This window comes from Meriones unguiculatus, chromosome 3, assembly GCF_030254825.1.
Source record: "Meriones unguiculatus strain TT.TT164.6M chromosome 3, Bangor_MerUng_6.1, whole genome shotgun sequence".
In the NCBI taxonomy this organism is placed as follows: domain Eukaryota; kingdom Metazoa; phylum Chordata; class Mammalia; order Rodentia; family Muridae; genus Meriones; species Meriones unguiculatus.
The window spans coordinates 179,077,377-179,090,007 of NC_083351.1; positions in this window are offsets into that span (position 1 = coordinate 179,077,377).

Below are 12,631 nucleotides of genomic sequence, written 5' to 3' on the forward strand. Positions count from 1 at the left end.
GGTAGCTCAGCAGTTCTCTTCTTTCAGGCTGCTTATCTTGTTTTTACTTCTTCCATGAAGCTAAGCTTATGTGAGAGAACAGTCTTTACTGTTTAAAGGAGGAAGCCTAGCAAGTTTCAGGGACTTCTTGAAGCTGTTTACTTCCTGGCTTAAAGGATGGAGTTTCACCTCCCCTTGGAACACCCTGTGGTTTCACCTTGTAAACTTCCTGCCTGTAAGATCCTCTTGTTTCACTTCTCTTTTAAATCCTTGTTTCCCTCCAAGATGGAAGCTTTTGACCTTGGAAGAAATGGCTGTGAAACAGAAGCACACACTTCCCATAGAGGCCCAAGATGGTTCCTGATCTGCAAAATGGAGGTCTTAAGGCTAAAAACTTAAAATATGCACCACATTCCTCAGCTTGGTCAGTATGAGATTGTGGGAGGCCAGCATCAGGAAAATCGCTCCTCAGCAACTGGCAAATGTCCCTTCTACTAGAAAGTTATATCACCAGCATGTAACTGTAAATATGAACAAGAGTATTCTTGTTGACAGTGAAGGGAGGAAGGAATGTGGTGGCTCATACACATAATACGACATTGCGGAGGCTGAAGCTTGAAGACTGCACACACCAAGTTTGAGGCATCCTGGACACACAATGCCTACCAACCATTTATAACTTCAGTTTCAGGACTTCCGTGAACACCAGACATGCGCGTGGTGCACAGACATAGGCATGGAAGACACTCACGCACATAACAATTTTAAAACAACACTTTAAAAAACTGAGCCGAGTGTTGATGTATATCTATAGTCCTAGCACTTAGGAGGCAGGAAGATACTGAGTTCTTGGACAGCCTGGGCTACATGATAAGACGTGAGGGGATGGTGGAGGATGGCACCGCTGAACTGAAGCAGGGCTTCTCTGGCCTCAGTGGTGACCCATCAGCAAGAGGACTTGAGACCGTGTGGCCCCATCTCAGTGACCGTTGGACTTACACCACTGTCCCTGGCCTACACAGGCCTGCCTGTCGGTACTGGCCTTTGGCGAATGCTCTCTTGGACTTCCCCAGACCTTCGTCAGTGCCAGCCTGCCACAGGAGAAGGACTTCCCAGAGGATGTAGGCTGGGCCTGCAAGCTTCTGAAGTGCCTTTACCGGAGGTTTCCTGGTGGAGCCCGAAGCAGCATTTCCGCCCGCTTGGTGATGAATCTGTTTACAATTTGTATTAGTGTGATATTATAGGGAATGTTTGTGTGAATAAACTGGCATATACAAAAGAAAAGTCTTATATGGACATACTAATTGCCAAGCACTTTATATAACCCATAGGCCCATGCTCTCTGCATAGACCCATAAAAGTGCAATGGAAATTTGGTTTGGAAGGTAGACCTTTTTCTTAAAAAAAAAAAAAACAAAAACAAAAACAAAAAACTTTATTCTTTGTGAATGTCATATCATATACCCTAATCCCACTCATCTCCCCATTCCTTTGCATCCACCATCCACTCTCGAAACCCCACCCCCAAAAGAAAAAAACAGCAACAACAAAAATCTTGTTGTGGAAGCTGAAGTGTGTCACCCTTTTGTCCACACATCTTTACTTGCAAATGTTCATTACGATGAGCCATTGGTCTGGTTCGAGGCCTCTGGCTTCTGCTACACATCAGTACTGGATCCTCACTGGGACCCCTGTCTGATAGCCTGCTGTTGCCCTGTGTCCTGGAGCTCCTGCAGCTTTGGTTCTTCAGGACCAGCCCCTTCACCTGCTCCAGCAGTTCATAGATGGGGTAGATGTTAGGGTGGCCAACTCAAAACCCTGGGTCTGGGTCTGGGTAGTTGGTCAGCTTGCCAGTTATCCGGAACCTACACCACAGCTCTCCAGCACTGTTCTGGCTACTTCACCCATGCACAGCTGGCAAGGGGCAGGGCCCGTCCCACTCTCATGCCCTTGGTGCCAGGTCACCTGTGCCTTCACCACCAGGGCCAGCCCTGCTGTGTAACACGGGCATGGTAGCACTCTGCTGAGTGCTGCAGCTGGTGAAGGATGGGGCCAGCTCTAAAGAGACATCAGCGTGGTCCCCGGCGGTAGCCCATACCTGGGACATCCACATGGCCCTTGGTGTAATATGAGCCACAGACGTGGACACAGACCCCTGCTGCTGCATGGGCATGACCCAGGCCTGGCCCTCAGCGGCAGCGTGGGCCTGGACTTCAGGGGCCTCAGGCGACAGCTCACACCCGACTGTTCTCTCCTCCCTGCCTCTCATCATAGTGTTCAAACTGTTCTGCTGCGCCTTCTCTCTCACACTGTGGCTCAGCACACTGGCTCCCACTGCTGGAGGACCGCAGTGTCCTCTGCCCTCGCGGACTGCATGGCAGCAGGTGGGCCAGAATGTACGCTTTTAAAACAGCCACTTTTTTTTTTTTTAAGGTAAAACTCAACACAGTTCTCATATCTCTAAAGTTAGATCAAAATAGATAATGTTTTAAAATCTGAAACACAAAACAATGTAAGTTCTGGGAGATAACATAAGGGATTAAAAATCTAGGTGTCAGCAGGGCGTGGTGGCGCACGCCGGTGGTCCTAGCACTCAGGGAGGCAGAGGCAGGCGGATCACTGTGAGTTCAGGGACAGGCTGGTCTAGGAAGTAAGTCCAGTACAGCCGGGCTATGCAGAGAAACCCTGTCTCAAAGATTAAATTGTGTGGCCTCCTAGCAACCCTTCGGGGAGCAGCTTCCGCTTTACCCTCTTGCCTCCATTGTATTCAGCCTGATCTCAAGCCAGGAGTAATGGAGCCACACAGGCTTAGGCTGTGTGTGTGTGTGTGTGTGTGTGTGTGTGTGTGAATGCATGTCACATGTATGTGAGTGCCTGTGGAGGTCAGAAGGCGGCCTTGGATCACCTGGAGCTGGATTTATACAAACTGAACTTGGGTCCCCTGAAAGCACAGGTGTTCAGCTCTCCAGCACTATCTTGTTTCCTAATTTCGCTCTTCCTCCCTCTCTTCCTCCTTCCTTCCTTCCTTCCCTCCTTCCTTTCTCTGTATAACCTAGGCTGTCCTGGACTCACTCTGTAGACCAGGCTGTCCTCGAACTCACAGAGATCTGCCTGCCCCTGTCTCCCTGAGTGCTGGGATTACAGGCGTACGACACTGCACCTGGTATACCTTATTTCTTATCATTGCTGAATAATATTCTATTACCTGATGGACTACAGTATTCTTATCCATTCACTCTTGAAGAATATCTTGGTTGTTCCCAGGTTATGATAATTATGAAAGTGCTATAAAGTTTATTCAGGACCCTACATAAATATGTTTTCAAATAATTTGGGTCTTATTTGAGACCTTCTTCGCTGTGAAAAAAAAAATCTCAGAGAAATAGATTAAGGAAAGGAGCATTTATTTTGGCTCATGGTTTCAGAAATTTCAGCCTAAGCCTGTGTGGCTCCATTACTCCTGGATTGAGTCAGATTTCCAGAAAGAATGTGGGTTTCTGGTTTTAGCTTTTGTCTTGTTTTGGTTTGTGTTTGTTTGCGGTTTTTGAGACAAAGTCTTTCTATACTGGTCAGTCTGGCCTTGAACTCATAACAATTCTCCAGCCTCTGGCTCCCAAATGCTGGCATTAATAGCGTATACTACCGGGGTTGGGGATTTAGCTCAGTGGTAGAGCGCTTGCCTAGCAAGTGCAAGGCCCTGGGTTCGGTCCTCAGCTCTGGAAAAAAAAAAAAAAATAACAAAAAGACCAAAAAAAAAACAAGCTAACTAAATAGCGTATACTACCATGCTCAACACTTGGGTGAGTTTTAAAGATCCATAAGGATGGATGGGAGCAGCACTCCAGTCCTTAAGCTTAAGTCTGTCTGTCCAGGACTGGAGCGATGGCTCACAGGTTAAGAAAACTAGCTGTTCTTCCAAAGGTCCTGAGTTCAATTCCCAGCAACCACACGGCAGCTCACAATCATCTATAGCAAGATCTGCTGCCCTCTTCTGGTGTGCAAGCACACATGCAGGCAGAACACTGTATAAATAAATACTTTTTTAAAAAGAAAGAAAAGAGAAAGGAAAAAAAAGTTTGTCCAAGCAGTCCTTTGCCATTCAAGGCTTATCACTTCCTCCTATTCCAAAATGGCTAATCCACACACAGGAATCCTGGCAGCTTCAAACCCGTGTGCCCGCTGTTTCACTTGGCATCTCTGTGATCCAGGCCTTTGTTAAAGTTGTGACTCCTGCTGCTGTCCCAGAGGCCTCGCCACCTCCACACAGACTGGACTGAGATTCTTGTCTAGCTCTCCTGCGACTGACTCTTCCAGGTGCTCATCGCTGGGCAGTCGCTCGCTGTCCCTCCAAATAAGAGGATTTGTGCAACTTTGAGCCCAAGGCTGCAGTGACAGGCACGAAGCTCTCCTTTGGGCCGTGGATGCCTTTGTTCCTTCTCCAGTTCTTCACTGTATTTGTACTGTGAGTGTTCACCTCTAGTACCTTCAAAGCTCTGCGTGCTCATTTCCTGACATCAGCAAAGGGGCAGATACAAAGCAGCCTGCAGTGACGGACTTCTGGAGCTGAGCGAGCACGGCCCCGCGTGAACTGCAGGTGTATTCCTCGGATTTCCCACACCAGGATTCTTGACAGCCTGACACGTCTACTTACCTTTGAAGTTCCTTTCTGTAATGTCAAGGTGCTGAGGAAAGGAACCAGCTGCCGAGTCCAGCTCCAGCTGACTTCTGGAGCACAGGACAGATTGGTGGGGTCAGCAACAATGAAGGGTCTGACCACCAGCTGCCTTTCAAACAGATGGCCCCCAATAGTTTGAGCCGTCTTTATGTACACAAGCCACACTGCAGTCAAGCATTCACAGCTTCAATTCATTCTCCTTAATCGTTTTCCAAGAATTATTAACGTTTACCCATTTTAGTTTCTGTTCCTTTTCCCCACTCCTTTGTCATCATTAATTGACCTTTTCCCCATATCTAAGCATTAATTAACCTTTACTTCAGATCTAAGCATGAGTTTTATATTGCAAGCCAAATGATTACATCTAGCAGGCACATCCTATTGTGCCCAAGCTGGCAGCTGACATTCGGTTACAGAAATAAGAGATATTCAAGCTCTGTGGTTAGTCTTTAACAGTATGTCGCTTTGTATTTCTGTAGTCAGCAGAGAGTATGACATCATACCTAGAATAATGTTTTTCAGGTGTAAGTCAAATTTCTATGGCCTACATATCATTTATGTGAGTAGCAGCTGTGTTCCTATTCTGTATATACATTCTCAGAATGGCAATGATTAATTCTTAACTGCTGGGACCAAGTTCCTGTTCTTCCTGCAAGTTTCTACCCGTTTAACCTCCACGGGGAAAGGGAGATTTAGATTCCTTTCTTCTTTTCTGGCATTAAAGGGATATTTGACCTTTTATGTCCTTTATTTCTTCCTTATGTGTCCTACAAGTTCTTTTTTTTTTTTTTTTTTTCCAATTCTGTACACAATGATCTTCCTGCATGTACACTTGCAGGCCAGAAGAGGACACAAAATCTCATTATATAGGTGGTTGAGAGCCACCATGTGGGTGCTGAGAATTGAACTCAGGACCTCTGGAAGAACAGCCGGTGCTCTTAACCTTGGAGCCATCTTTCCAGATCCCTATAAGTTCTTAATGCCATCTTTTTAAAAAACCATCTCCTAAATTCTTGTTCTCTTTTTTAGGACAGTTAAGCAAGCAAGAATCATTAACCTTAGTGAGTTCCTCCTACTTCCTCAGGATGACTGCAGAAGCAACCAAAGGCAACTAGATGAACCAGTTTCTTTAATACACTGCAAAGAGGCTTAATTTCTTTGTAGAAACTTTATAAAAATTATCAAAGACTCATGGGGGGGGGCTTTGGTTCCCAGTAAACTCAGCCGCAATCACAGTTTTTCAAAACTAAGAATTACCGTAAGAGTAAACCTAATGAAAGCTAGAAGGGCTTGAAGCTCCTGCGATCCCTAGGATCAGCGCAGGGGTCTTCGGCAAGGCCTCCTCAGGCGCTTGCCAGGGGGGAAGGGCTCCCCAAAAGGCCGTGCCCTACAGAGCTCCGTTCACAAAACACTGATGCTCCCAGAGGTAACAGCGCGGCTGTTACTGCCAAGAAGCCATATGTGAACATAAGATGGGCGTTGGAGTCTTGGCAAGTTAATAAAGAGCCCAGCCCTTGTCTGAAAAGTCACTCAGATCTCTTCTGCCAAGTTAAAACTGCTCCCTCTGTACTTAAGTCTGGAGATTAACACCTACAACAACAGCTGCTCTGGGTATGTCAAATTCTAAATGGGGGCCTAATACCCCACTAGGAAAGGGGCCTCTCTTTGGCCAGGAGAGCTGAACATTTTGCATATTCCCAAAAACAATTCGTAAGACAAGAGTAGGCTCACTGAGGAGGAGTTTTAAGGGACACAGGCCTGCTTCAGGCTGAGTCCTGCTTCAGGCTGAGGCCTGCAGAGAAGCTGGCATTTCTCCATCCCTGAACGGCCACTCTCTCAGATGTTAGCTGCAGTTTGTGTGCTCACAGCACAAGGCCTGGGTCCAAAGCCCAGTGAGCAGAGAAACTCCTGAGAAGTGCTGTAGTGCGCCACAGCTCCAGCGAGCGCAGAGTAATCGCCATGGTAACCAGAACTTGGACCTTTACTGGGTTACGGTTCTTGTGTTCTGTCTCTCCAACCATGTTCCTCCACGTTCACGGCGGCTGGTTACCAGCCTGCTTGTTTTCCTGGTTGCCTTGCTCTGTTTTTCCATTTTGCTCCCTTCAGAATGCAGTCCCCGCTTGTGCGGTTGTAAATGTCAACATTTCTCAAAACAAACAACAGACACCTGTCTTCCTGCAGCCGCTTCCCCCTTGTCCTTCTGGAAGGGGAGAGATTCAGGAGGAAGAGCTGCCTCCGCTGTCCATCCTCCAGGTCCCCGCAGCCCTGCTGTGTGTGCGCAGCGAAGGGCTGTATCCTTCCCACTCTGTCTTTCACTGCCTGCTGATTTTAATGTTGGGTTGGATAACGTCTTTCCCAGCTAGCGAAGTGTTCTTGGTGTTGTTTCTGTGTTCTGACATAGGTCTTGCTGTCTCACACGAAGACCTCCTAGAAAGCAGCTGTGTCTGCAGACTGATGGACTAGAGCTGCGGTAATGTGGAGGGCTTGGAGTGTTGCCTGCCCGATGTATACTGCCTTACCAGGGAGCTGTAGGCCCTTGAATAGCCATTCTTCACCCATCTTTGTGTTGGAAACTCCCATCTTACGACTAATAGAAAAGTCTTTTGAGACCTATTGCCTTTTTGCACAACTTGTGTCACAGAGCCCTGACTAGGAAATGGAATGGCAGACTCCAGAGAAACACAAGACGCATGGACAGACAGGCTGGGTTTAGGTGGCCGCAGCAGCTCGGAAGCTCAGCGCTCATTGGACAGCCGAACCCGGTTCAGCTGATCTCAACAGGGAGCGATCTTCAGGACTTAGGCACGGGTTGGGGGTGGGGCAACTGCGGTAGAAAATCTCTGCACACACTGTCCACACACCCACTTGACCCCGAGGAGGGCTCTGCTATCCTCTGAGCCTCGCCTGGGGAAGCGCTGGCACGCTCGCGCCGACACATATGGCAGTGCCCGGGTCAACAATACACGCTTCCTTCTGCAAGTGAAGTATGAGAACGTCTCTCAACTTAGTGGACACCCAGCCTCCACAACACAGGAGTGTGGGGCACGTGGGCAGTGCCACCAGGGGCACTGACCGGGAACTGGCGAGCAGAGCGTGGTCAGACCCGGAAATCTCGGACTGAGAGCAGGAGGAAGGGCCGCCAGCCTCCCTGTCCTGGGCCTGCGTGCCCTGGTACGCTCGCGCTGGTGACCGCCAAGCGCATCACCTGGATGCAGACGGAGCATCACCACTCGCCAGCCACAACCAGGGGAACGCCCTCCGCAGTCCCTGCGACACGGAGGACGTGTTCACCGCGGGAAAAACACACACAGGCGCTTCACTAGCAAACGGGCCAAGTCCCGAAGACCACCTAAGAGCTGCTGTGACGCTTGAAGGGCCGGTTTGGGGACCGTCTTCTCTCTCTCCAAACCCGAGGATCCGCTGGATCCTCAGGCCTGCCCACCCGTGGCCGGTTCCTCTTCCAGTTCCTTTTGTGGAGGGCTCCAATCACCTAAAAGCGCTGAGGCGTTCTCAGAAAGGCCTCCTCCCCGGCACTCCTCCGCAGACCCCACCCGTCCCAGCGTCCGCGGCACCCCTCCTGGCGCGTGGGCAGTGGTCCTGACCCCCCGAGGGTCGCGGCCGGGATGCAGAGCCACACACGAATGTCCGAGCTCTGGAGGAGAGCTCTCCCAACTTGCAGCAACGGCCTTGCCCATGTGTCCACCAATGCACTTTACACTTGACTTGATTTATGATTTCCTTTGTTTTGTAAAACTATGAAACCGCTTCCATGTTGGAACGTGGGATCTGAGCTAACTTAAATAGATGTTTCTCGACCATGATCACTTACATTTGATTCTAGGATACACTTTTATTCGCTTTAAGGTAAAGGCTGTTTTTTTGGCACTGACGGTTGCCCAGGTTGGCCTTGAAATTGGGATCCTTCTGCCCTAATGCTTAGAGTACTGGGATTACTGTCACCATCACTAGCCAGTTAATAAACTTTTTAAGAAAACCTTTAGTCCCATCATTCAGGAGGTGAGGCAGGGGGATCTCTGTGAGTTCAAGGCCAGTCTGCTTTACATAGTGAGTTCCAGACCAGCAGGACTGGAAGGAGGAGGAGAAGAAGAAGAGGAGGAGGAGGAGGAAGAGGAGGAGGAGGAGGAGAGGGCTGGGGGTAGCCGGGGTCCTTATATCCCGCACACACCTGGCACACCTGGCTACAGAGGCAGTGATGATAGGTGATGATGTCAGCAATTGCTAGGACCCTGAAGGCAGGCCAGCTGAATCGCGTGTACACTTAGACTCTGGGCCAATAACATTTCAATGTTTTCACACTACCGCAGCTCTAATTAGTCCGTATGATACACAGACTGAGCCAACACAGACACGCTGTAACTAAAGCCTGTCTTCTGTGCTGGTTTTCTTAGTTTTTACTTCTTTTTCTTTTCTGGAATCCCAACCAAGAATAGCACATGGCGAGCTGTTGTCTTGTCTCCCTGGTCTCTTCTGGACGTGACAGCTTCTCAGACTTGCCTTGGTTCTAATGACCTTAACAGTTTTCCAGGAGTGCCAGACAGGAATTTTGTAGAATGTTAAGTAAGTTTTTCTAAGTGATTAGCCTGGGGTTTCCTGGGGAAGACCACAGAAGCAGCATGACCTCAAGGCTTGTCAGGAATCGGTCTGTTCTAGCAACAGGACACCTTACTGGTGCCAGTGACCTTGGCTGTCTGGAAAGGTGTGTTTGCGTGTGGCTATACTGCGAAATCCTTTGTGCTTACTCCTTAGACTTGCGTCCCACTTAGCCGTCACTTTTAGAAGGGGAGGTCTGCGGCACTCTGACGGAAAAGGGCAGGGGGCTGTGCGGAATCCTCTGCCATGAGAGGCTCCCCCATGCTCTCTCACGCATTCCCTCCATTTGCAGGTGTGTTTGTGTATGTACACTGTAAGCCAGCTCAGCCTCCTCCACTGGGTACCCTCAACTGTAACCACGTACCTCCGATGGCCTTTCACTGAGGGTTTTCTTCCCTTCTGCCCTGATCTCGGAACTTGTTTGTTTCCGTTCCTTGTATCGGAATGGAAGGGTTTAGAGCGTTAGTCAGCCGCTTAGCCCAGAGCCTCACCAAGCTGCCTCTGCTCTCTCAGGACCTGCCAGCCAGGGAGGGAACAACAGTTGCGGGGGCTTAAAAATACACTGGGGTCTTCTCCACCTTCTTGGTTCCCGCACCTGGGCCTTGTGGGCATAATGTTGTGTTTGGGCTGATGAATCCCAGGACTCCCTCAGGAGCATTAGATACTGAGTCACTGGCCTGGGCTCAGGGCCTGTGGGAGAGGATTACGCATGGGCCCCAGTGAAGGACAGACGAAGCAGAGGTCTGTGTCACCCTGCCAGCCACGAGCCTTCACTATGCTTAGTACCCAACCGATAACCTAAGAGTGAAGCAACGCCAAACAGCCGCCTGCCCATCTACCACATCCTTCTCAGATAGTAGGGTGCTTTAAGGACCTGTGCAGTGCCGGGCCCCTCCCGGGTTCTGTCCTCCAGAAACATGGGCCCACACCTTGATAGAGTATGGCAGCCACTCTATCAAGTGCTCTGTGCAGAGCACCTGACCCCACATATTGTACCCCCCACACCAGAGCGCCTGGCTTATCCACAGCTGACCTGACCCAGGTCATCAGGTGAGGCCCAAAGCAACAGGCCGGCTCAGGGTTCACCTGAGGGTTGACAGATAGAAAGCCCTCACATGCACAGCCATGAGCTTCTGGAATGTCCAGCACTGCTCCCTGCTTCCATCTGTTCTCCTGCACCTCATTTTGCCTGGTCCTTGATCAAAGTCACGTGGAGAGAAAGGAAAGGAACAGTTCCTGTCAGCGAGGGCCTTAGTTTGTGGGGAGAATACAGTAGGAACCCTAGGGAAAGCAACACTGGTTGGTACAGGGCCCTGTCCAGCAAACATCTCCACCGGCTTTTCTGCCCGACCCCCCCCCCCCAACACTGCTTCTGTTTATGAGGAAGGGGACTAGGACAGGTTGGTTGGAATCTCAGTTGTGACTGACCTCACACCTGTCAAGACTGAGACATGTGATTGATTTAGAAGAGAGAGAGAGAGAGAGAGAGAGAGAGAGAGAGAGAGAGAGAGAGAGCGAGCTCTGCCTCTAGGGAAGGGAGCGCTGTACCTGAGGAGGGCCTCCAGTGACCGCTTAGCCTATGCTGTCGGGGAAGGAGAGGTGAGGTTAGAGAAGGGCCCGGGGGAGACAGGCCTTGGGGAGAAGAGAGTGGGGATGGGGGTGGGGAGCATCGGCAAGGGGCGAGACACGTGGCGAGGAGGGGGACCGGGAAGCACACCTCGCCTCTAGGGCCCCTCCCCGGAGAGGTTTGAAGAGGTCAAACGAGGTTCTCTCTGGGCAATTGCGTTTTTCTAGCTTTGATTGGGCAGGATGTGCATGTGATCATCTTGGAACCAATCGTAGCGGCCAGCAGTGAAGCGCGGTGATTGGCTCAGACCTCTCCTGCGAATCCCACAGAGCCAGCGGAGTGGCCCGCTGCACTTGGCACCGTTTCACCGGTGGCAGGTTTGGACTGGGCTTGGTCATGGGTACCTCTCCTCCGCACCGGAAGGGGTCCTGCCACGTCTCCCCGCCGCCCCTCCTCCCCGGCCCTCTTTCAAAACTGATCTGAAGTCGACTGAGAGCAGCCAGTGTCCAAAATGTGTGGACAGGTGGCCCAGACCCAGGGGTCCTTAGCCTGCTGGGTTCGTGGTGGAAAACAGGATCTGTCTAGCTGCGGATTAGCAGGGGTAGACAAAATGGTCCTTAATTGCTGGCCTTTTTAGTTGTTCGAGATTACTTCGATGGGTAGGTGGCTTTTGATTGAAAACAGCTCTCCCTCTCTGTGCAAGGCCTTCTAGAGGGTGGTGAATGGGTCATAGCAGTATCTACTCGGTGACAGGGGCTGGCAGCCTGCAGACACCAGGAGAAGCTGTAACCAGAGACTGGAGGTTAAAGCTGCCAAGTGTTGAGTCTGTGTCAACATCCAACATTCAGCATCATGAGTAGCAGTTTCAGGTCCCACCGCTAGGTACCAATTTTCCTCCAAGCAGAAGTCACCAATTACAGTATATATTTAACACTCCTCCCATCACATATGCACACACACAGAACTGCGAGAAGGGACCTCAGTTATCCTAGGCCCTTAGATGATACTACAGCATCATCAACAAACAATCAGTTGGGTGGCCAACTGACCAAACATTCAGGTCATTGTTTATGTCCAAAAGGCAGGGCACGGGCTGACAGGTCCTTATAGTAGCGTTCCCACTGGGTGACAGCACATAGCAAAGCTCCAGAGAGGCCAGACCAGAGATTCGGGTCTGGGCTACACCTCCAGGAAAAAGAAGTAGCTGCCACCCCAAGGTGGAATGGCATCTGGGTAATTCAGCGGTTCCCGTAGTCCACAGAGGTAGTGCAAGGACTGGGTGGGTCTGTGCCCACAAAGATAGTGTGAGGGGCCTGGGAGATCCTTTTCCTGTCCCTGGGGGAGAGCAGGATCCCTCCAAATTCTCCCCACTCATCCCACTTCTCTCTTCACCTCCGCCCAGCACTGCATCCCCAGCAGGAGTGAGATATATGTAGACTCTCTGCTCACACTGTCAGGTTTGGCTGCACAGTCCCTGTGTGGGGAGGCTCACAGGACTTTCCATAATTGCTCTGTCCTAGAAGAGAGGTGTCCCCAAAGAGAGATGAGCAAGGGCTCTTTCAGGACAGATGTGGCCACAGCACCTCGGGTTGAGCTGAGCATGGGACAGAGTGGGGCTGCAGACCCCCAGTATGAGGCAGATGGACTGACTGTTCTCTGGGCCAGGGTCCAAAAAACTGGGCTAGGACAGAGAGCTGACAAGTCCTGAGAGCACCTCCTCGCTAGTCAGCAGGGTTGGCAGCCATCCCGGGCATGCTGGTGCCGGAGGGAATAGGGACATCCCCTTGAGCTGGGCAGGG